Genomic DNA, 25021 nt, shown 5'->3' on the forward strand with positions numbered 1-25021 from the left:
ATTGAAATTTTAGTATAACAATTACCAGACACCTTCAAATTGCTGGAAAATAGTTTGTTTTGTTTGTTGTTTTTTGGGGGTTTTTTTAATTATAATTTCTCGCAATTAAATTTATTTTTTTTGGACTTCACTCTGACATGATGAAATCCTGCCGTAGGTATGGCTAAAATAAGTGAGATATTAAGGACGTTTTTTCAATCGACTAGTGTAAATCGAACCATGAGTGCGTCCGTGACCCCAAATAATTTTTGTACCACATATTTGTACTGTTTTTCTGTTGTTTTTTAATTGGTGTTTTACATGTCGGAATACAATCATCTGGGGTCAAAGCCTTGGTCTTGTTCACAATATTCATGAAAACCTCAGCCTTTGGACACACTTTAATAGCCGTACGTATTCATTGAGTGTTCTTATCAATGAAAAGTACCAAGTTTTCAGAATGATTCTTAAACGTATTCCTCATTTCCAGATTAAAGCAGATACATCGTGCTTCGAGAAATCAACACAGCCCGGCAACAACGCGTTTTCTAGATAACCTATCTTAATAGCTGTTACACACCTTAATGCTTTGTGTAATAGGTCACTCATATTGAATGAAGCGTCTGTATAATATATAGAGATAACCATATATGTTCTCGCAGGCCCATTTACAATTTGTTTTTAACGGGTAAGTGTATTTTCTTTTCACCAAAGCATTGTGAAGATACAAAACAATACGTTAGTGTACTTTGTCATTTTTTGTAGTCATTATAGTAGTGTATCAAACAGATGCGAGGCCGATAATCTGTAAATTTCCGGGAAATGTACGTTTTGTTGTATTCACAATAGTATTACTTATAGGCATAAAGTGAAATTACTCCTCTACACTCTTCAGAGTACAACACGTACAGATATTACTCATTCCAAGACATTTACTTCACTTGACAATAGTTCAGAGTATCCTGGTGGGAATGGAGCGTGGGACACACGGACGGAAAAGGCAGTGTCGAAACATCCGTTGTCGACACGAATATGGTTGCTGTAGTTAGGTCAGGTGTGGGAAACACAAACTTCAAAACATTCCCCATCCCCTGCAAATATTATTGTTGGCTAAATCAAATCGACATAATTAGTAACAACGTCACACTTGTAAGCGCAGAGTAGACACAGTTTATGGATAACGGCTACTATAATATACTATTGTCCATAAATTGTTTCTGCTTTGTCATCCGTCAACTTTCAAGAAATGCTGAAGTAAACACGCAAATATGACGCATGATACTTTAGGTCATATTATGTATAGTACACACAAAAATTAAATGGGGGGGGGGGGGGGGGGGGGGGTCAGTATACATGTAATACAAATAGTGATATAACTGGCAAAGTGGCAAAGTGGCAAATTAGTAATGCTAAAAAATAACATCTATTTGTGTAAAAATAAGTATATTCTTATGTTGTGGTTTATTGTACCAATTGTTGTTTCAATAAAATGTGTGTGTGTGTGTGTGTGTTTGTGTGTGTGTGTCTGTTTGTGTGTGTGTGTGTGTGTGTGTGTTTAATGAAGTAACATTGGAATAGTTATCTTTAGCATTTTAGTTCAAATCCTTATTACATAACAGAAGCCATATATTGAGCCAAGTAATGATGATACAGATTACCAGTGCATAAAATCTCCTTTCTAAAAATATAACTGCGAGTTATGTACAAAACAACAAGGTAATCAGTTCGTTGCCAAGGATTTAACCAGATACGTTTGAAAGATACTGCATCTAAAATGGTGTCTTTGTGGTTCGGTTGTATATGGCTTAATTCATGGTATCCATAGGGCTCTTATTGGGTGAGTGGGTGAGTATGGTTTTACGCCGCTTTTAGCAATATTCCAGGAATATCATGGCGGGGAACACCAGAAATGGGCTTCACACATAGTACCCATGTCGGGAATCGAACCCGTGTCTTCGGCGCGACGAGCGAACGCTTCAACCACTAGGCTACCCGACCGCCCCGGCTCATATTGGAGCCAAGGCTTGATATGGTGTAATAAAATAAAAACTGTCATAAATTATTTTTTTTATCGTATACAAACATACAATCTCCGACAAATGTGACACTTTCGTCGGTTGTTATCTTAAAAAATGACACAGGGTCCCCATGTGATAGAGGTGAATTGGGTTTAACGTCGCGTAGAAGGTTATTGCACTCGTGTAGCATGTATGTGTGTGTGTGCGTGCGCGTGTGCGCGTGTGTGCGGCTGCTCTGTCGCATGAGAAATGTATCAGTGTTCCAACTGGCACAACGTCAAACTATAATGGTGAGATGAAACTCTTCCACTTATATTGCGACGTGAATTCAAGTGTGAGTGCGTCCTCAGATGTATCACTGTCAGTCCGATCAAACGACAGTATGACCTCCAACTAACTGCAACATAAACAATATCTGATGACATTCAAACAGAATATATGTACTTTAAAATACTAAAAGTCTAGTATCTAGTGAACCGGAACCGGAACAGGAACCGGAACCGGAAACTAGTGAATTTTGTGATAAAAATGTGCAATTTAATCTTGAAAACGTATGACTGGGCCGCCGTAAGGTAAAGGGCGATAAATCCTTACGCTGTGAAGCCGACGAAGATTTGTTTACTTTGTGATTCGGAACCAATTAATTGTAAATAATGCAGTTTTCAATATGATGACAGATTCAAATATGATATAAATTTCAAAGCATTTCAGACTCACTAACCACGGAGCCTTAGTCAACAGAACACTTTCTACTTTATATGTTTGATATATTAAATATTGAATTATTCCTTTGATACTTTTCTTTTTTATTAATCTTCGGGGAAAAGGTTCGTAAGCATATACTATGTTTTAAGTATTAAGATTATGCAGCATGGGAAGCATTGTCTGTAACTGTACAGTACAACCAACTCGTCTCGCATCAAAACAAGGGCTGTGTACTTCCGGGCAGATGACCATACGCTGATCACTGTGTCAGATTAACGAGACTGGTTAATTAATGAGTGATTAGGGTTATTCGTTGCAAATTAGGTGTGTCGGAATCGGAGTGCGAGACTGTTGGATTAACGGGTCTAAATAGCACTGATTTAATCGGTTCCCATCATTAGTGTCGGATAAGGCCGATTGTCGGACTAACGAGTGTCGGATTAACGAGATTGTATGTGTGGATTTTTTTAATTTTTTTTTATTTTTAAAAATAATATCATTTTGCGTTTCTTTATTTTGTCTTTAATTAAGTTTTGTTTTGTGTATACAGTGTCCATTACAATTACGAACACCTAAATTACAATGGAACTCCGCTAATGCAGACCATATATAACCGGAAACCTCGCATACCGGACAATATTTATGTGAAATAAAATAAATAAAACGTAAAATGCTTATTTATCACGAGTACCGGTTGCCAAGATTGTTTTGCAATATCTTAAGGGGTGGGTGCCATGCGGTCACTGTGTTAATTAGTTACGTGAATAATAATAATATAATAATAATAATAATAATAATAATAATAATAATAATAATAATAATAATAATAACATTTTATTTATCTCTCACGTATGGTACACGTGATATATTGGATGTAGGCTATAGTGATGTTATTTCAGACCCCTCTCAAACAGTAGTATCTACAAGCCAACACAGACCAATCCGAACGTAATGTTGTTTGAAGATAAATGTATGCGAATGGTATATTTACCCTCGTGAACAAAATACTTTAGTTACTTACGCTGGAATACATATTCGGATGTATTTATTAACCATCTTCCCGAGGCAAGGGAGTTAACTGACTATGAAAGTCCAGTTTCCACACTTGCCGAACTGGGCTGGAATTATGGAGTTATGTTTTGGCTGGACTAACGAGTCAGGGGCCTGTGAAGGGAACATACAATCGCTAAGCATAGTCCAATCAAAATCGCGTAACGATCTAGACATCCGGTTCGTAAGCTGTCGTGCAGATTTCGGTCGATTGCAGTATTTACAAAGCTTGTGTACCGCCAACTCGACGTCAACAGATATTTTCCATACCTTTCCATGTTTTTAATCAAGGTGATCATATGATCCCATTTTATTACAATATAGATCTTTATTTTCGATCTGATCGTTTTGACTGGGCGCCGCCATTTTGTTTGAAGCAAATGCAAGTGATCTGAGGGGTAGAATCTGATCTGTTAATTGCAATTGGAGGGACACGTGGCTCGTAGTAGCCACTGGTGGCGCTACGGTCGAGCACAGATATTTTTGCCTATATTTTCCCCTTGCCTCGGGAAGATGCTGTTTTTTTAAAACATAACTATATTTGGTCTTTGAAAGACATCTAGAGGTGATACACATAAGGAAGAAAATATATGGATGTCAACTTCTTTCTTTCTTTTTATGAGGAACACAACGTTTCGGAGTATATGCTTACTCCTTCATCAGGTAAATGAATGCCATGAGACAGAGAACACACACATATATATATATATATGTACATGTACATGTGAGGACAACAACATGTATATGATAACAAAAGGTGGAAAATAACAAAGGGTAGAAGCTAACAAAGGAAGCCAACAGTGGATACAGGAAAAACAACTTTTCGGACTGGTGTACTTGAGAAGCCCACAAGACCGTGCCGAAGTGTACTGTCACCTGAAGCCTGTTTGTCACCGATACATATTCCAAAAGTGAACGAGGTCAAAATCTGAGAACAGTCTCAAGGTTGGGTAACTGCCTACATATGGTACACTCTGCCGAGGTGTGCTATTCACGTAGATTCAAGTGGAAATTAGCCTGAGATTCTGTACCTGGATCTGTTGTATGACTCAATCAGCGTGATGCTCTTAACGTCACTCAAACACGCAACCACTAACCCACCCAACCTCTCAGTCACTTAAAGGGGCACTGATCTAACGCAATTCCCCGGACTGGTTGTTGCCTTTGTTATTGTTTTTTCCCCCGTGAGTACCCGGATGATACGCAACGCAACTGAGCGGGACCACTGAGTACCCGGATGATACGCAACGCAACTGAGCGGGACCAGAGACTGGACTACCGTCTGAAATGACAGCTAAATACACATGGAGACCGGAGGCAATATTTGTTTTACGAATTTTTGCATAAACACTGATTGGTTAACTGTGATCTATAAAGATTTCGACAAAGGGCGCATGTGAATTAATTTCTTCAGCCTAAACAAACAGACAAAAAGAAAAGCGGAGCTCATCGGATTTGGAAATACCCCAGATGGTTATAGTTTAATACTAAAAAAAAGTATCTATGCAGTGAAAGCATTTTCGGATTTCGGATTGCGTCGATAATACGACTACTGCTCCCTTGTTGTCATCCACGTTTTCTGGTATAACCCTACACTTGTGTATTTGTCGTCATTCACTTGATGCTCAGTTAATGAATTTATTACAGGTACAATTAGTGGTAGCACCACTTAGATTACCTGACAAAGGTTTCCATTTGGCATTTATTGTGTCTGGGGTAATTATTCAATCTAAATCCAGGTTTGAAGTGAGGTGAAATGTGTGTTATGTAATATGCACGTGGCAGACCAGCAAGAGGTGAATGATCAATTGATTTACTTTTTTTTGTAAATCAACGGATCTTTCCAAGTCATCAAAGGATTAACAGAAAATACGTTGATTGATTAATTACTGCTATCTTGCACAGTGGATATGTCAAAAGTGAGTGTTTACATGTCTAGGTTTACTAAAATAAAGGGAATACACTCATATCGTGGCGTGAAGTGCCGATGTAAAAACAACATACTTTGTTCAAAGGGTTAACTGATAATACATTGATTGATTGATCATTGTTATCTATCACTCAATGGATTTTTTAGGAACCGTGGACGTTATGAAAATAGTTGTCACATGGGCTTTCTCAGCCGACCCTTGAGACTTGACACCTATGTGAACGCCAAGTGATCAGTTGAGAAACGAACACGGGTTATAATATCCCGAAACGATATATATCTTTTAAAATATTTGATTGTTACAGAGACACGTGACATCGAATAAGTTTCTTTGTGCAGCTGCAGACGAGCGGGATATTGTTCCTTTGTGTGGATATTCACGGATACATTCCTCGAACAAGGAAGCTCCTAAAATTTATACACATAAATTTGGTAGGTTGCAATTATGGTATTTGCATTTTGTTTTCCTTCATTTGAACCGATTCGTTCTTGTTTCTCAACGTCTTGGTTGGGAAATTCTTCAATGCACGATAGACGTTGTTTTCACAGGTCTTTTCCTTTGTAAGCGTGAATATATTATCGCCAATTTGTAAAATGTGATTCTCTCAGGCAATTTATAAAATGTGTAAATATTTCAGTCATTTTGACTAAAACATCTGTCCAGATTGATAAAGATGATCAACAGGGCCTACAAACATCACAACAGATTATTATGTAGGATTAGAAGCCAAACAACATAGAAATGTACTTTCCAACGTTACATTTTCAGTCTCTTGGTGGTGACATTAAACATCAAAATGTTTGGAATTTGTTAACATAATAATACAAAAGGAAATGTTTTTTAGTCACTTTTAATAAATTTGAAAATGTTACACATTTTGACAGTAAAAAAATATACACTAAAAAAACAATGCTCAGGTGAAATATTTACTTTGTCTTGCAAGTCAAAATAGTGTAAACGAAAATCGCAAAATTACCAAGCAAGTGACTTATCAAAACTTCGTCACCATTACCGATGTTACCCACAAATATACCTACATTTCCTTATTATCTCGAAAACTGTATTTCATTTTGTTGATCAATGTGACCATACGCCCTTATTACTACCCATAAAAGTGACTGATGCGCTTACGAATTGCGCAGCAGAGGTCGCGAACTAGTCTAGATTTCTGCTATACATCCGGGTACTCACTGGGAAAAAACAATAACAAAGGCAACAACCAGTCCAGGGGAATTGCGTTGGATCAGTGCCCCTTTAATTAAACACACAACCAATTACCCACCCCACCCAACACCCACTCACTCAAATACACAACCCCTAACCCACCCACCAGCTCACTCAAATACACAACCACTAACCCACCCACTCACTCAAACACAAAACCCCTTACCCACCACACCCACCACACACTCACTCAAATACACAACCCCTAACCCACCCCACCCAACACACACTCACACAAATACACAACCACTAACCCACCCACTCACTCAAACACAAAACCCCTTACCCACCTCACCCAACATCCACTCACTCAAATACACAACCTCTAACCCACCACTCACTCAAATACACAACCACTAACCCACCACTCACTCAAATACACAACCACTAACCCACCACTCACTCAAACACAAAACCCCTTACCCACCTCACTCAACACCCACTCACTCAAATACACAACCACCAACCCACCCACTCACTTAAACACTCAACCACGAACCCACCCCACCCAACACTCCATCACTCAAATACACAACCTTTAACCCACAACTCACCAAACACACACTCACCCAAATACATAACCTCTAACCAACCACTCACCAAACACACACTCACTCAAATACACAACCTCTAACGGGGACGGTGGGGTAGCCTAGTGGTTAAAGTGTTCGCTCGTCACGCCGAAGACCCGGGTTCGATTCCCGACATGGGTACAATGTGTGAACCCCTTTTCTGGTGCCCCCCGCCGTGATATTGCTGGAATATTGCTAAAAGCGGCGTAAAACCATACTCACCCACAGACTCACAAACATATCAACCACTTATCCAGTCAGTCACTCAAACACAAAACATCTAACCCACCCCATCCAACACCCACTCACTCAAATACACAACCTCTAACCCACCCATTCACTCAAATACACAACCTCTAACCCACCCACTCACTCAAATACACAACCTCTAACCCACCCACTCACGCAGTCAGTCACTCAAACACTCAAACACTAACACGCCCCATCATCAAACACCAACTCACTCAAATACACAACCTCTAACCCAATACCCATCCAGTCAGTCACTCAAACACTCAAACACTAACCCACCCCATCCAAAACTCACTCACTCAAATACACAACCAGTAACCCACCACTCATCCGGTCAGTCACTCAAACACTCAACCACTAACCTACCCAAACACTAACGGGATCAGGTGGTCAGGCTCTGTGACTTTGTTGATGCATGCAATAGTTTCCCAATTTCGTAGATGGATGCTCATGATGTCAGTCACTGGATTATCTGGTTCAGATTCTATTATTCACAGACCGCCGTCATAAAGCTGGAATATTGCCGAGTATGGCGTTAAAAACAAACAAGCAAACAAACAAATAAAACTCACTCAAACACTCAACCTCTAACCCAACCACCCACTCATTCAAACACACAACCACTAACACAATCCATCCATACACTCAATCACTTACTCAAATACGCAACCACTAAAAACTTCCCATCACTCGTTCACTCAAACATCCCCTCACTCACCCTCACTCACGTGAGAAGGGACAGTACAACTGTGTGAGTGAGTGAGTTGGGTTTAACGCCGCTTTTAACTGTATTCCAGTTATATCACGGTGTGTCAGCTTAATGTGGAAGGAAAGCCCGATGTGATGCAGGCCTCAGACGTTTACCACTTTGGTGAAACACACGAGCACGGGTATGGTGCTGACAAACCTAGAAACATAATCTGGGCTAACCGGGATTCGAACCCACAATCATACGTTTTTGGCGTGCCCATGGGAGCAACTCTGCACAGCGAATCGCGGCGCCTTAGACGACTTGGCCACCCGTGCCCCCCAGTACAACTGTGACTGTGTGGTTGAAAGGTCCAAACATCGATTGATTGTTTTGTGCTTGTTCAACGTCGCACGATTCCTGGAAATTACGATGGCGTGTTCATTATTACGAGTATTTGGTATTGTGAACAACTATGCGAGCCGTCAGGGTACGATTACACGCTATCAATGTGCATGGACACCCGATCCATTAAGTCCCCTCTTACGAAAATCATCATCTTCCCGAGGCAAGGGAGTTAACTGACTTTAAAAGTCCAGTTTCCACCCTTGCCGAACTAGGCTGGAATTCCTGGGCTCGATCGTATGGCCACCAGTGGCTATTACGAGTTGTGTCCCTTCTATGTCTCTCCTATTGACCAATCAGATGCCACCCCGCATATCACTTGCATTTGCTTCAAACAAAATGGCGGCGCCAAGTCAAGACGATCTGGTCGATAATCAGTATCTATATTGTGATATAACGGCTCTTACATCGCGAAGTGCATCAAATCACGTGATCACCTTGATTAGAAACATGAAAAGATTTGGAAAATATCTGTTGACAACGAGTTGGCGGTGCACATGCTTTATAAGTCCTGCAATCGACCGAAATCTGCATGACAGTTCACGAACCGGATTTCGATTCCGTTGCGCGATTTTGATTGGACTATGTAAAAACTCCATAATATCAGCCTAGTTCGACAGGGTGAAAAGTGGAATTTTAGAGTCAGTTAACTCTCTTGCCTCGGCAAGATGGAAAATCATAGGTTGCTGGGGGATCAGTTCTACCCAGAAAGCCCTATGGGAGAATGAGTGAATCACACTACACATACTCAGTACTAGACCTCAAGAAACATGATATTTTGTTTCAGTTACACAATCCCAACGTCAGGGTGGCCAGGAGCTGGCTTTGGGGTGGTGAAGTTCTTAAGGACGATTCATATATTTGCTGGCTGTAGTTAGGTTTTCCCCTTTTTCAATGAGGTTGTGTTTATTTCTAAGGTGCTGTAATTCGCTTTCAGAGTTGCGTCTCTTAGCCAGGCAGGATCAGCTGATCGTCACCATCGAACATCCATCCCACATCGAACTGACACTGACATAAATGAAATACCATTCTAAATTTATTTTGTATATATTTGGCAAATCACTGGTTGCGTTACACCACAAACGTACTGTGATCATGTACGATGTACTTTCATGGGAGGCGACTGCCAATTAACGTGCACTTAGGTAAAGAATGGCACAGGCCGCCGAGGTAAAAAACTAACCACGATAACATGCATTAACCAAGTCAGCGATCCTGACCACCCGAACCCGTTAGTCGCTTCTTACGACAAGCATAGTAGCCTTTACGGTTGGGCAAGATTTAGCCTAAACCGGATCTTCACGGGTATGGTCTTCAGCAACCCATGCTTGCTGGAAAGGCGACTAACGGGATCGGGTGGTCAGGATCGCTGAGTTGGTCGATGCATGTCATCATAACCCAATTACGTAGAGCGATGCTCATGATGTCAATCACTGGAATGTCTGGTCCAGATTATTTACAGACCGTCATAACCGTCATATAGCTGGAATGCGGTGTTAAACAACAAACAAAGAAAACCCCACAAAATAAATCCTGCCCTTGGCCAAATTGTCTAAAGCCTAACAAATCTCTATGCAGCGTTATATCCGTGTGTTCGAATCCAAGATTAAACACAGTTATTTCTGAAAGTATTGTTTATTAGTTTCATTAAGTCCTGGTCTCATCTGGATGGACTGAATCAGAAGCAGTTAGATCCCAAGACATTGACATATCCACTCTTACCGGGAACATACACCCGTGCTCTACGGAATATCCCTATTAAAACACCACTGCACATCCCATTCGTGTACGCAGTTAAACAAAGAGAACAAAAGCATAACAAAATCACAATCGAAATGCTTTGTCACTAATAACTGTCCCAGTTTTTGACCTCTGCACAAAATAGTTCTGGTTTTGTAGCCTTTCATTCTTATCTGGGAATATCAGAACTCTTCGTGTGACAAACGATATGCATCGCTATTGATCCTGTTTCAAAAGCTAATAACACTATGATGACGCAAAACAAGGTTGTGCAGTGCCATGTTACGCCCCCCCCCCCCCTGGCGACCCAGCTACAATAACTACCCACGGCTGTCAGCTGCAGCATTCACACCCGGGCGACTCACGACGAAGACACGGGCATGGCGAGGTAAGAAACAGCAACAGCAAACAGATCTGTGAAAATGTATACAACTCAAAATAAGTTAAAGAACACCCGATTCTTTCATATTACTATACTACTTAATCTGTCATTTCATAGTAATGCGAATTAATCGGGTTTTCTTTTACTTATTTTAAGAAGTTCCTCTCAATAACACCCGTCAGTGTTCCTCGAAACTCTAATGGTGTTCCCCTCGATAACACCCGCCTATGTTCCCCCATGCTTTATAATGTTCCCCTCGATAACACCCGCCAATCTTCCCCCATGTTTTATGATCTTCCCTTCGATAACACCCGTCAATGTTCCCCCATGCTTTACTGTGTTCCCTTGATAACACCCGCCAATGTTTCCCCATGCTTTACTTTGTTCCCCTCGATAACACCCGTCAATGTTCCCCCATGCTTTACTGTGTTCCCTTGATAACACCCGCCAATGTTTCCCCATGCTTTACTTTGTTCCCCTCGACAACACCCGCCAATCTTCCCCCATGCTTTACTGTGTTCCCCTCGATAAACTCGCCAATGTTTTCCCATGCTCTACTTTGTTCTCCTCGATAACACCCGCCAATGTTTCCCAATGCTGTATGATCTTCCCCTCGGTAACACCCGCCAATGTTCCCCCATGCTTTACTTTGTTCCCCTTGATAACACCCGCCAATGTTCCCCCATACTTTACTGTGTTCCCCTCGATAACACCCGCCAATGTTCCCCCATCCTCTACTGTGTCCCCCTCGATAACACCCGCCAATGTTACCCCATGCTTTACTGTGTCCCCCTCGATAACACCCACCAATGTCCCCCCATACTTTACTGTGTTCCCTCGATAACACCCGCCAATGTCCCCCCATGCTTTACTGTGTTCCCTCGATAACACCCGCCAATGTTACCCCATGCTTTACTGTGTCCCCCTCGATAACACCCGCCAATGTCCCCCCATGCTTTACTGTGTTCCCTCGATAACACCCGCCAATGTCCCCCCATGCTTTACTGTGTTCCCCTCGATAACACCCGCCAATCTTCCCCCATGCTTTACTGTGTTCCCCTCGGTAATATCCGCCAATGTTCCCCCATGCTCTACTGTGTTTCCCTCGATAACACCCGCCAATGTCCCCCCATACTTTACTGTGTTCCCTCGATAACACCCGCCAATGTCCCCCCATGCTTTACTGTGTTCCCCTCGATAACACCCGCCAATCTTCCCCCATGCTTTACTGTGTTCCCCTCGGTAATATCCGCCAATGTTCCCCCATGCTCTACTGTGTTTCCCTCGATAACACCCACCAATGTTTCCCCATGCTCTACTGTGTTTCCCTCGATAACACCCGCCAATGTCCCCCCATGCTTTACTGTGTTCCCCTCGATAACACCCGCCAATCTTCCCCCATGCTTTACTGTGTTCCCCTCGGTAATATCCGCCAATGTTCCCCCATGCTCTACTGTGTTTCCCTCGATAACATCCGCCAATGTTCCCCCATGCTTTACTGTGTTCCCCTCGATAACACCCACCAATGTTTCCCCATGCTGTATTGTATTCCCCTCGATAACACCCGCCAATGTTCCCCCATGCTTTACTGTGTTTCCCTCGATAACAACCCGCCAATGTTCCCCCATGCTCTACTGTGTTTCCCTCGATAACACCCGCCAATGTCCCCCCATGCTTTACTGTGTTCGCCTCGATAACACCCGCCAATGTTTCCCCATGCTCTACTGTGTTCCCCTCGGTAATATCCGCCAATGTTCCCCCATGCTCTACTGTGTTTCCCTCGATAACACCCGCCAATGTTCCCCCATGCTCTACTGTGTTTCCCTCGATAACACCCGCCAATGTTTCCCCATGCTCTACTGTGTTTCCCTCGATAACACCCGCCAATGTTCCCCCATGCTTTACTGTGTTTCCCTCGATAACACCCGCCAATGTTCCCCCATGCTCTACTGTGTTTCCCTCGATAACACCCGCCAATGTTCCCCCATGCTCTACTGTGTTCGCCTCGGTAACATCCGCCAATGTTCCCCCATGCTTTACTTTGTTCCCCTCGATAACATCCGCCAATGTTCCCCCATGCTTTACTTTGTTCCCCTCGATAACACCCGCCAATGTTCCCCCATGCTTTACTGTGTTCGCCTCGATAACACCCGCCAATGTTCCCCCATGCTCTACTGTGTTTCCCTCGATAACACCCGCCAATGTTCCCCCATGCTCTACTGTGTTCCCCTCGATAGCACCCGCCAATCTTCCCCCATGCTCTACTGTGTTCCCCTCGATAGCAGCGGTCAATGTTTCCCCATGCTCTACTGTGTTCCCCTCGGTAACATCCGCCAATGTTCCCCCATGCTCTACTGTGTTTCCCTCGATAACACCCGCCAATGTTCCCCCATGCTTTACTGTGTTCCCCTCGATAACACCCACCAATGTTCCCCCATGCTCTATTGTATTCCCCTCGATAGCAGCGGTCAATGTTTTCCCCATGTTCTTAGGTGTTAAGGCGTCGATAAGTATTTATCAACATTGTAAAAGCAAGATAAACAAGGAGGACGTGATTCTCATCTTCCACTTCGACTTTAAACTACAAGTCTTCTGTTCTTTTTTTGTTTTGATATTTCTTCTTTTTTCAATTATTCAATCCTGCGACGAGCATTGGAAACGTGCTAAGTTTATTCTTAATCAATATATATTCACCTCTGGAAAATATAATTTTGTACATATATAACTTTTAAACACTTAATAGTTATTACATTTACTTGTTTTTACCTTGTAGATGTTTTTAAAGATCAATTTTGGAGATATATATCTTGCAATCTTTGAGTAAATACTTTTATAAATTCAGCATGGAATTCAAATTTCTATTTTTGCCAAATATAAACGTATCCAACCTTCAACAATGATTCGGGGCGGTCGGGTAGCCTAGTGGTTAAAGCGTTCGTTTGTCACGCCGAAGACCCGGTTTCGATTCCCGTCATGGTAACAATGTGTGAAGCCCATTGATTGTGTGCCCCGCCGTGATATTGCTGGAATATTGCTAAAAGCGTTGAAAACCATACTAACTCACTCACTCAACAATGATTCTTTTACACTTGTTGCCCAGTGTCTTTGTCAGTTTTGATCTTGTAGTAACATGTTATTATAATATTTCATAGGTAACCCATAGAATGGCATATTTATTAACCTTAACTAAAATTTAATAGCTTAATATATGGAGAAATATGTGAAGGATATAGGCCGCCATATACCTGAATGTTTGGTGTTTTTGTTTTTTTCAACCAAGGAATTTCACTCGTTGGAAAGCGGTTTTATAAATTCATTTCAAAAGATATTTAAATATTTTTTTATTTAAATGTTTTAGACCGCCAAACTTACAATTTTGGCAAAATATATCAAGTGTTGTTGGAAGTGAAATCTCTTTATCTGTTTTAGACTGATCCTGGCTGTAATCCTGGTGCAAGCCGTTGCTGCCTACCGCATGTACCAGGATCGAATCCCTAATGGTGACACTGTACCACACCCATGTAAACCCAACTATCTATGGAGAGGGGTTGGACACAAAACTCCACTCGGCGGAGGATTACGGAATACTTTTGGAGAAGATTATGGAAAATTAAACAGGTTGGAACGATTGTATTTTCTATAGGAATCAATGTAAGTCACTTCGATGGGCTGAAATCATGATAAATTAAATACAACATTAAACTCATAATTTGTCTTTCATGTAAAATCATCATCGACAACGTTTTAAACAAAAGCAAATAGTTATGTATGTTACTGGCACAATGTTACTCTCTGAACACAGTCAAACCTCATTAATCTGGACCGTGTTTATCCAGACCTCCATATCCGAACATTCATGTCACTGACGGAACTTTTCATACGTAAAGTGATCTTGTGGATAGAGCGTCTGTCCAGAGAGTCGAAGGTCCGGGGTTCGATACCCGGCCGCGTCATACCAAAAGACTTTAAAAGATGGCATTTCTTGTAAACCAGTCTATCGCTCGGCATTAGTGGATAAAACAAGGACTGGTCGGCTCGGAGTCATAATATGTCTGAGTGGGGTGTCCTTGTTAAAATGTAGCATGATATCTCAGCGAGCTGGCACCACGCACATAACGTCGCTATATAAACGCAATAATCTAGAACGCGACATTAAACCCGGTACCATCCTCATTACCAGGGTTACAAGGTGAGTGAGTGAGTGAGTTGGATTTTACGCCGCTTTCGACATTATTCCAGTTATATCAACGTGTCCTCTTGATGTGTGAGGAAAGCCCGAAGTGATGCAGGTTTCAGACGTTGGTGAAACCCACGAACATGGGTTTGATTATGACACATCTAGAAACATAATCGGTGCGAACCGGGATTCGAACCCACAATCATAGGTTTCTGGCGTGCCCAAGAGACGCATCTTTACAAAGCGAATCGCGGCGCCTTTGACGACTGGGTCGCCGTCATCCACACATAATGAGGTGGCCTTAATATCATCATTTGTATGCAAAAATACGCACGTACTGTTATCTGCAGTGGACGCCCGAACTTTGCCGAATGGACTCGGACAAGGACGGACTCACCAATGGCCAGGAGTTGGGAGATCCGGATTGTGTATGGGTTCCAGGGACCTTTCCGTCCCGGAGTAAGAACATCACACACCCAGGTGAGAGAGAAAACCCCAGACATGTTAGAGATCAGTGCCGACTCAAACCATTCAGGTCTTATTTGTTCTTGGTTAAATATTGGTCTGGGCCCTGTCTACCTAAACGTGTAGACAGGTGGTGACCAATTCTCGGAAGGTCCGATCTGACTATACTAAACATAGCATAGCAACGCTATTTGTTTTCATTCGATACCGAGGACCCATAAATGTGAAGTTTAGTGTCGTCCAACCGCAGCCAACGTGAAATTGGCAACTGCTCATTTTGTTATAAAGCAATCTCATTAAAATCAGATCTTAGTTCTCGCTACCGCCGAAAAAAGATCTGAGGACATCCCTTTCATCCGACCAATCAGAGCGTCACTTACCAGATCATGAAAGTGAAAGTCGGAATGTGATTTCTAATCACGCAGCCTCGAAAACGGGGTATTCCGAAAGATAGTTACAGGCTTAACGACTGAATCTATACAATCTTGACCATATATTAGCCATTCGAGGATGTTCTTTTGTTCAGGTTTCAATTTTTTAAGCGAGAATGTTTCGAAGCGTAGTCGCCAATTTGAAATTAGTGATGTAATGCACGAGAAAGCGGCCTTCAGATAGGCTAATGTCGACTTCTTGTCAGTAATTCCATTGGTCGGTCAGAGTTCGCGAAAGGTCGGTCTGACGTGACCCGTAATGGGATGTCCTCAGATCTTTGTTTAGCGGCAGCGAGAACTAAGATCTGATTTTAATGAGATTGGTTATAGAGGAGCTAAATTCGCTTAGCTTGCCGCCCAAACCACCAGAGCTGAATAAAACATAGAAAATTTTGACCGACCAATGAAATGAATGACAAGAAATCGACATTAGCCAATACGGTCTTGTTTCAAACTGGCGACTTACATTCCACACTTTGAAAATAGTTTGACAAAGTTCTCGATTCAAAATTTGAATAGTGAACAAAAGAACATTCTGGAAAGTCTACCAGATGGCCGTGATATTATGGCAGTACTTCGAACGGGCTATGGAAAGTCTCTTCCATTCAAATGTTTATCCCATTTAAGTGACAGACAGACGATGATTTTGACAGATTCAGTCGTACAGCTCGTAACTGTCGTTCGGAATAGCCTTTTCGAGGTTGCATGATTAGAAAACACATTCCGACTGTCACTTTGCTGACCTGGTAAGCGACGCCCTGATTGGTCGGATGAAAGTCGTTCTGACGTCACCCGTAATGGTATATTCTCAGATATGTTTAGCGGTAGCGAGAACTAAGATCTGATTTAATGAGACTGAGCTACGTGGGAACTGTTAGTCTTGTCTTATACGCAAACCAGTCAATACAAACCACTAATTGTGATCAAAAATCCTCATTTTCCAATATGGACGAGAGTGGTCAAAACAGATCACATCTACACAGATCAGATGAAGTCACACACACAAAATATTTATTTATTGGATTTTAACAAAATCTCTCGCTGATCTTATGAATGGCAACATTTACATCTTTAGCGTGAGATAAGATGAAACATCATGTGAACGACTGAAATTGTGGTACATCGAATTAAGTAATCTTCCCGAGGCAAGGCGTTATTTGACAATAAAAATCAAGTTTTTACCCTTGCCGAACTTGGCTGGAACTTCATCAGTGGCTATTTCGAGTGATGTCCCTTCTATGTCTCTCCCATTGACCAATCAGATTCCACCTCTCATATCACTTGCATTTGCTTCAAACAAAATGACGGGGGCCAGTCAAAACGATCAGCTCGATAATAAAGATCTATATTGAAATAAAACGGGCATTACATCGCGAAGTGTATCAAATCACGTGAACACCTTAATTGAAAACATGAAAATATTTGCAAAATATCTGTCGACGCCCAGTTGGCGGTACACATGCTTTGAAAATCCCTCAGTCGACCCATCTTGTTTACGAACCGGGATGTCTATAGTTTGTTACGCGATTTTGATTGGACAATCCATAGACTCGTTAGTCCAGCCAAAATGTAACTCCGGAAAGGGAGTAGTTCGGCAAGGGTGGAAACTGGACTTTAATAGTCAGTTAACTCCCTCGTCTCGGGAAGGTGCATTAAGTCGATTTTGGAATACCCTTTTCATCGCTCTGTTGCAACTGATGATGCTTATTATGCTTATCCAGGCGTGTGTGACCCATGGGGCAGCTCCAAGTGCGAGGATGCTAACAGTCATATCAGCTGTGACACCGGGGAGTTTGTATGTGATGCCATCAACAGCCCAGGTATTGTTTGTTTGTTGTTTAGCGCCACGGTCTGTAAATAATCGAGTCTGAACAAGATAATCCAGGGATTGACGTTATGAGCATCGATCTACGCAACTGGAATGCATGCATCAACCAAGTCAGCGAGCCTGACCACCCGATCCCATGAGTCGCCTCTTACAACAAGCTTGGGTTGCTGAAGACCAGTTCTAACATGGATCTTCGCGGGTCCAGAAGGTGTAGTGCACAGAATCCGGGTTAGAATTGATCCCCGGCAACCCTTCCTGAGGCGACTTAGTTAGATTTTACCCCATGGCGCATCGTTGCTCAAAATTTCAATCACTGGTTTGTCTGGTCCATAGGTGATTATTTTAAGGCAACTATTATATAGCTGGAAATATATGGTTTAGATGGATTTGTATTTACATACTCGATGTAATTAATGTGTTCAAGTCCCATTACAAAGACTCTATAAATTTGTGTGACATTTAGTGTTTTAATTGAAAATTGGATAACCTGCTACATGTATATACTTTTAAGTTTGAAATGCCATTCCCGAGTTTGCTGAGGTTAACATTTGACTTGCCTTTGCATGTGTTTGTGACAGGTGTGGGGCAGGATACGGTCAACTTATCGCGTAGACCTGGTATCATTGCTATTTGATTGTGATCATAAACATATGATATTGTCGGAATCGCACAAAGGGCTCTGCTTTCAGCAGACATTATTTTTAGTATGCAAGTGAAAAACCTCCTTAATGTGTTATATTTATAGATGTGATCAACATAACGCTGAGGTTCCCCCCGACTCAGGTCCCCCCGGAGGTCACCACGTACATGTGCTACACCTTTGACCTAGACATGCTTCCAGCTGACGTGGAATACCATCTGATAGCTACCAAGCCGTACATTGACAACGCTGATATCATGCATCACACCGTGTTGAGCGGCTGTGATTTTACGAGTGAGTTATCATCAACGTGTGATTTTACTTGCACTTGATCTAATGTTGTCAACTGATACACAAACCTTACTGGACAGACACAGACAGACTGGTTTAATTCATTGCATGTCTGGTGGAGCGGGTCTCGTGGTATATCTGCAGGGAGAACTAGGTTTTAGTAGGTTATCATAATTTGTGCTTCAGAAAATCAAGGACATGCACACGTGTGCAACATTTGATCAGCAGTTTGCAACATTTGATCAGCAGTATGCAACATTTGATCAGCCGTATGCAACATTTGATCAGCAGTATGCAACATTTGATCAGCAGTATGCAACATTTGATCAGCAGATGCAACATTTGATCAAAGTGAGGTGTGGAAAAGACGGACTTTTCACCGCGTATGAATATCTTTCTTGCTAACAATTGGTAAATGGGTTTGACAAAATGGATATCACATCCATTCAATTTTAGATGAGATCAATATTAAAAATTCGGGGCAACGAATATTCATTATCAACTTCCAATCTGAAAAGCTTATGAATGGATTCAAATATTTCCCACAGGGGACGCTCATTTAAAATTCCTGAGGAGAGGAAGGTGGGGAGATTACGTAGTCTTGTCTGACAGAGCTTTAAAACAACACATCATCTTTCAGACCATTCAGCATGTCCTGTAAGCGATGTTCTGTCTAAAAACCGGGGAAATATAATCGTTTCCCGCCATTTTCGGGAGCAAATTTGTTTCTAAAAGACATCTTTAGGAAGATGACCAGTGCCATATCTGGTATGCTTGGAAGGGATGACCAATATAACGTCTAGTACTCGGATAGTTAATCAATATCATACCTATTACTTGGGTAGATATGCGCACCGTATCTATTACTTGAGTAGATAGCAATACCGCATCCAGTATTGGGTAGATAGCAATACCACATCTAGTACTTGGGTAGATAGCAATACGACATCTAGTACTTGGGTAGATAGCAATACGACATCTAGTACTTGGGTAGATAGCAATACCACATCCAATACTTGGGTAGATAGCAAGAGCACATCTAATACTTGGGTAGATAGCAATACCACATCTAGTACTTGGGTAGATAGCAATACCACATCTACTACTTGGGTAGATAGCAAGAGCACATCTATTACTTGGGTAGATGGCAATACCACATCTAGTACTTGGATAGATAGCAATACCACATCTAGTACTTGGGTAGATAGCAATACCACATCTAGTATTTGGGTAGATAGCAATACCACATCTAGTACTTGGGTAGATAGCAATACCACATCTAGTACTTGGGTAGATAGCAATACCACATCTAGTATTTGGGTAGATAGCAATACCACATCTAGTACTTGGGTAGATAGCAATACCACATCTAGTATTTGGGTAGATAGCAATACCACATCTAGTAGTTCGGTAGATAGCAATACCACATCTAGTACTTGGGTAGATAGCAATACCACATCTAGTACTTGGGTAGATAGCAATACCACATCTACTACTTGGGTAGGTAGCAATACCACATCCAATACTTGGGTAGATAGCAATACCACATCTAGTACTTGGGTAGATAGCAATACGAAATATTAAATTAGATCACTATATTTACAAGAACAACTTTGTATTTTATTTTTAACAAAGAGAGTTCAGTTACCGCGGAAGCGCATTGTATCATGACGTCATATTATTCGAAAGCGACGTCACGTGAGCACCTCACCTACGAGAGTTCACGTACGGAGAGTGCAAACATCGCCATATCCAAATTAAAATTCAGGGCATCGTATATCCGATGTCAACCACCAATCTGAAAATATTATGTATGGTTTCAAATACCTATCTCAGGCTCCCACCTCGACAAACCACAGAGATGCAACATGGGGTCTTCAGGCTGCCGGAGCCCGCTGTCTATTTGGACGTTGGGGTTACCAGGGTCGTGTGTCTACAAAGATGCCGGCTTCAAGATCGGACGCGGTGGATACAAACGACTGAATATGCTGGTAGGCCTCGAGTGAATCAGTGGGGCGGCTTTTGAGTAGTCGTCGATACGTTAATCACGAACTCTCGAATAGCTTGGAGGAGATAAACCAATAGTTTGTTTCAACGGCACCGATAATTCTAATACAGTAAACTCCGGTTATAACGAACACAAAGGGACTTCTTATTGTAGTTCGTTATAACCGTAGTTCGTTATAAGCATATATACAGCATAACTACAGCAAATAGTCGGGACCAAAAAGTAAGTTCGTTATATCCGTCAGTTCGTTATAAGCGTGTTCGTTATAACCGTAGTTGACTGTAGAGTGTTTGAGAGAGTAAGTGGTGAAATACCGGACTGCGTCGTTGATATCATCTGTGTGAAGTTTAAGGTCAGACATTTTGGCAAGAAGGAGGCATCCCCATGCGTGGACCTTAATCGTGCTCCATTCCATGCTGAACTGTTTCGTTATGTATATGAATCAGAATTTCTGCTCGGATTAGCAAAATGGAAACAAGGAAATTTGACCAAGAAGTTTAACTTAAGGTGACCTGATATCGTTCAATAACGCTGATTTACATACCTGGACTAGAAAAGAAATACCAGTGAAACCCCTTATTTATTTCAAATTTATATATATGATAGAAATCAGAGCGACAAAAGTACTCATGTTGTAAATCGAACCTTGGCCTTTGACGTGACGAGCGAACGCTTTAACCACGCCGCCGTTTTTGTATGGCCCAACCAGATACATTTTCATTGACGTTACAGTGTCGATGTATTGAGGTCATGTAATATGTTCTGCATTACAGCATCACTGGAACAACCCGGAGAAGAAGACAACCTACACTGATTCCTCGGGGATCACTCTCTACCTGACACCCAAACTGAGGAAATACAACGCTGCATACATGACCGTGGGGGAAACACTTTTAAACATCCCCCCTGGCCGGGAGCGCGTGGTGCACACGAGTCAGTGTTCCTCTGAGTGCACTAGGGACGTCATGAAGGGGTCTATCCATCTGTTGGCCGGATACAATCACATGCACTATTTGGGTGAGACAAGAAAGTCAGTTTGTGTAATCCGCGTTGAACATATATTTCACTTAGGGGATGATCGTTTATAACTTTTTATGATTGTAAGGAATAACCAATTCCATAGCTAGTTCTTTGATAGATAGCCATACCGTATCTAGTACTTTGGTAGATAGCCATACCGTATCTAGTACTTGGCTAGATAGCCATACCGTATCTAGTACTTTGGTAGATAGCCATACCACATCTAGTTCTTGGGTAGGTAACCATGCAGTATCTAGTACTTGGCTAGATAGCAATATTATGTATCTATTACTCGGGTAGGTAACCATACCGTATCTAGTACTTGGGTAGATAACCATACCGTATCTAGTACTTGGGTAGGTAACCATGCAGTATCTAGTACTTGGCTAGATAACAATATTATGTATCTAATACTCGGCTAGATAACCATACAGTATCTAGTACTTGGGTAGATAACCATACCGTATCTAGTACTTGGGTAGGTAACCATGCCGTATCTAGTAATTGTGTAGATAACAATACCGTATCTAGTACTTGGGTAGGTAACCATACCACATCTATTAATTGTGTAGATAACAATACGCATTTAGTACTTGGGTAGGTAACCATGCCGTATCTAGTACTTGGCTAGATAACAATATTATGTATCTAGTACATGGCTAGATAACCATACCGTATCTAGTACTTGGCTAGATAACCATACCGTAACTAGTACTTATAGTATGGCTTTTATCCCAGTGATGACATCATTGTAACGTCGAGACACACTGTATATTTATCATTGTCCAGGGTACCAGCAGACTGTTGAACACTACCGGAATGGTGAGAAGTTGCGCGACCTGACGCCGGACGACCATTACTCATATGACAACCCTATCATTCACAAGTAAGACGTATGGTGATGGTGCGAACATGATAGGTCTTCAGCAATCCATGCTTGCCGTAAAAGGCGACTATGCTTGTCGTAAGAGGCGACTAACAGGATCGGTCGGCCAGGCTCGCTAACTTGGTTAATGCATGTCATCGATTCCAATTGCGTGGATCGATGCTCATGATATCAATTACTGGATTGTCCGGTCCAGACTCGATTATTTACAGACCGCCGTCATATAGCTGGAATATTGCTGAGTGCGATATTAAACAAACCAACAAACAAACCGTGTCAGAGTGACTATTTTCAGCCTAGTAACGTCTTGATTTTGATTTTTTTTTATCAAATCCAATTTTCAAGTGTACGCTTTCTTCTTCGGCAGTCACATGTACTGCACTGACGACGACGTAAAACATTCTTCACTCCTTCATCCGCTCACTCACTCACCATCAGGTACGACCCTCAGATTGAGATGCTCCCGGGGGACAGTCTGAAGACCACCTGTGTGCATAGGTCCACCTCCAGGGCCACGACGACAGTGTGGGGTGATGGCACAAACGACGAGATGTGCTTCGGCTTCTTCACATTCTACCCTGCGGAGAACATGCCCTTCCTCTGTGTCACCTACGGGGATCTGGATCTCTGCAGCCTCAACAAGGGACAACTACATGGCTGCAACATCCCAATGATGCTGAACTCATCTCATCCTGTGCGCAAGGGTTTGATGTCAAAGGTAAACGTTTCACCTTAATTGGATTTCGGTGTCGAACCCACCGAGGGTTAAAAGCAGTCAATGCTGGGCAAGAGGGGACTTAATTGATACGGTGCTCATTATATCAATCACTGCATTGTCTCGTCCCGACTCAATTATTTACATATCGTGTTATATAGTGCGGTGTTAAAAATACATTAACAAACCCTGATGGCGGCAGAAGAGGGATAGGTATGACGCTTGTTCATCAACGGCATTGAAAGATTACTTGATAATGCAACTCAGATGTTTTCTCTTATTTTTATTATTTTTTATGGATAGCAGTTATAGATTGGTTATTACCAGTTCAGATGTATTTACTATAACAAGTTAATTCTTCATTTATTTTATATGTATGCAAAAGACATATCGTTGCCCCGGCAACGTTGCTCATGCTTTCAATCACAGGTTTCACTGATCCAGACGCCATTATTTACAGATCGACGTGATATTGCTAGAATGTTGCTGAAAAGGGCGTTCAACAAAATTCACTCACTCATCCCAATCATGGGTTTTTATTCAAGCGTGACTACCTTTTGTTGTAGGTGTTGGACAACTGTAGCCCCTTGGGAGACTGCCGGGTTGAATGTCCCGCTGCTTTGGCCGAGGTACAACAACATCCATGCTTGAACGATAGATTGGGCAGCTTCGTACTGTCGAGGATGGTTAGCATCCCGTCTCTGGAGAACGCGAAGTTCTTGGCAGCAATGCGGTCCTGCCAGTGTTCAGCCGTGGATCCCACATCCAAGCCAGTGTCTCCAGTCAATGATGGGGAGACTATTTCATCAAGTGGACTTTTGTTTCTCATCGCTTCTCTTGTCGTCTTGGGCATATGAACATACTTTCCATTGATTCACTGTCTGTCACAGCACCATTGTTGAAATGCCACTCTGATCCCAATTATAAATCCCACATCTGTATCGGCGCTCTGATCTCCATTATAAATCCTACATCTGTACCGACACTCTTATCTCCATTATAAATCCTACATCTGTTCTGCCTCTCTTATCTCCATTATAAATCCTACATCTCTACCGCCACTCTTATCTCCAGTATTAATTCTACATCTGTACCGCCACTCTTATCTCCAGTATAAATCCTACATCTGTACCGCCACTCTTATCTCCAGTATAAATCCTACATCTGTACCAGCACTCTTATCTCCAGTATAAATCCTACATCTGTACCGGCATTCTTATCTCCAGTATAAATCCTACATCTGTACCGCCACTCTTATCTCCAGTATAAATCCTATATCTGTACCGCCACTCTTATCTCCAGTATAAATCCTACATCTGTACCGCCACTCTTATCTCCAGTATAAATCCTACATCTGTACCAGCACTCTTATCTCCAGTATAAATCCTACATCTGTACCGACACTCTTATCTACATTATAAATCCTACATCTGTACCGCCACTCTTAGCTCCAGTATAAATCCTACATCTGTACCAGCACTCTTATCTCCAGTATAAATCCTACATCTGTACTGGCGCTCTTATCTCCAGTATAAATCCTACATCTGTACTGGCGCTCTTATCTCCAATATAAATCCTACATCTCTACCAGCACTCTTATCTCCATTATAAATC

At 41.9% G+C, this 25021-nt stretch overlaps 1 pseudogene; it reads left to right on the plus strand.

The window, feature by feature from the left end:
* Positions 1–8851: 8851 nt before the first annotated feature.
* LOC139459429 (tyramine beta-hydroxylase-like) lies at positions 8852–24264 on the plus strand (annotated as a pseudogene).
* Positions 24265–25021: the final 757 nt, after the last annotated feature.

The sequence above is a fragment of the Haliotis cracherodii genome, unplaced genomic scaffold, assembly GCF_022045235.1.
Source record: "Haliotis cracherodii isolate W230 unplaced genomic scaffold, xgHalCrac1.p SCAF_13, whole genome shotgun sequence".
NCBI lineage: Eukaryota > Metazoa > Mollusca > Gastropoda > Lepetellida > Haliotidae > Haliotis > Haliotis cracherodii.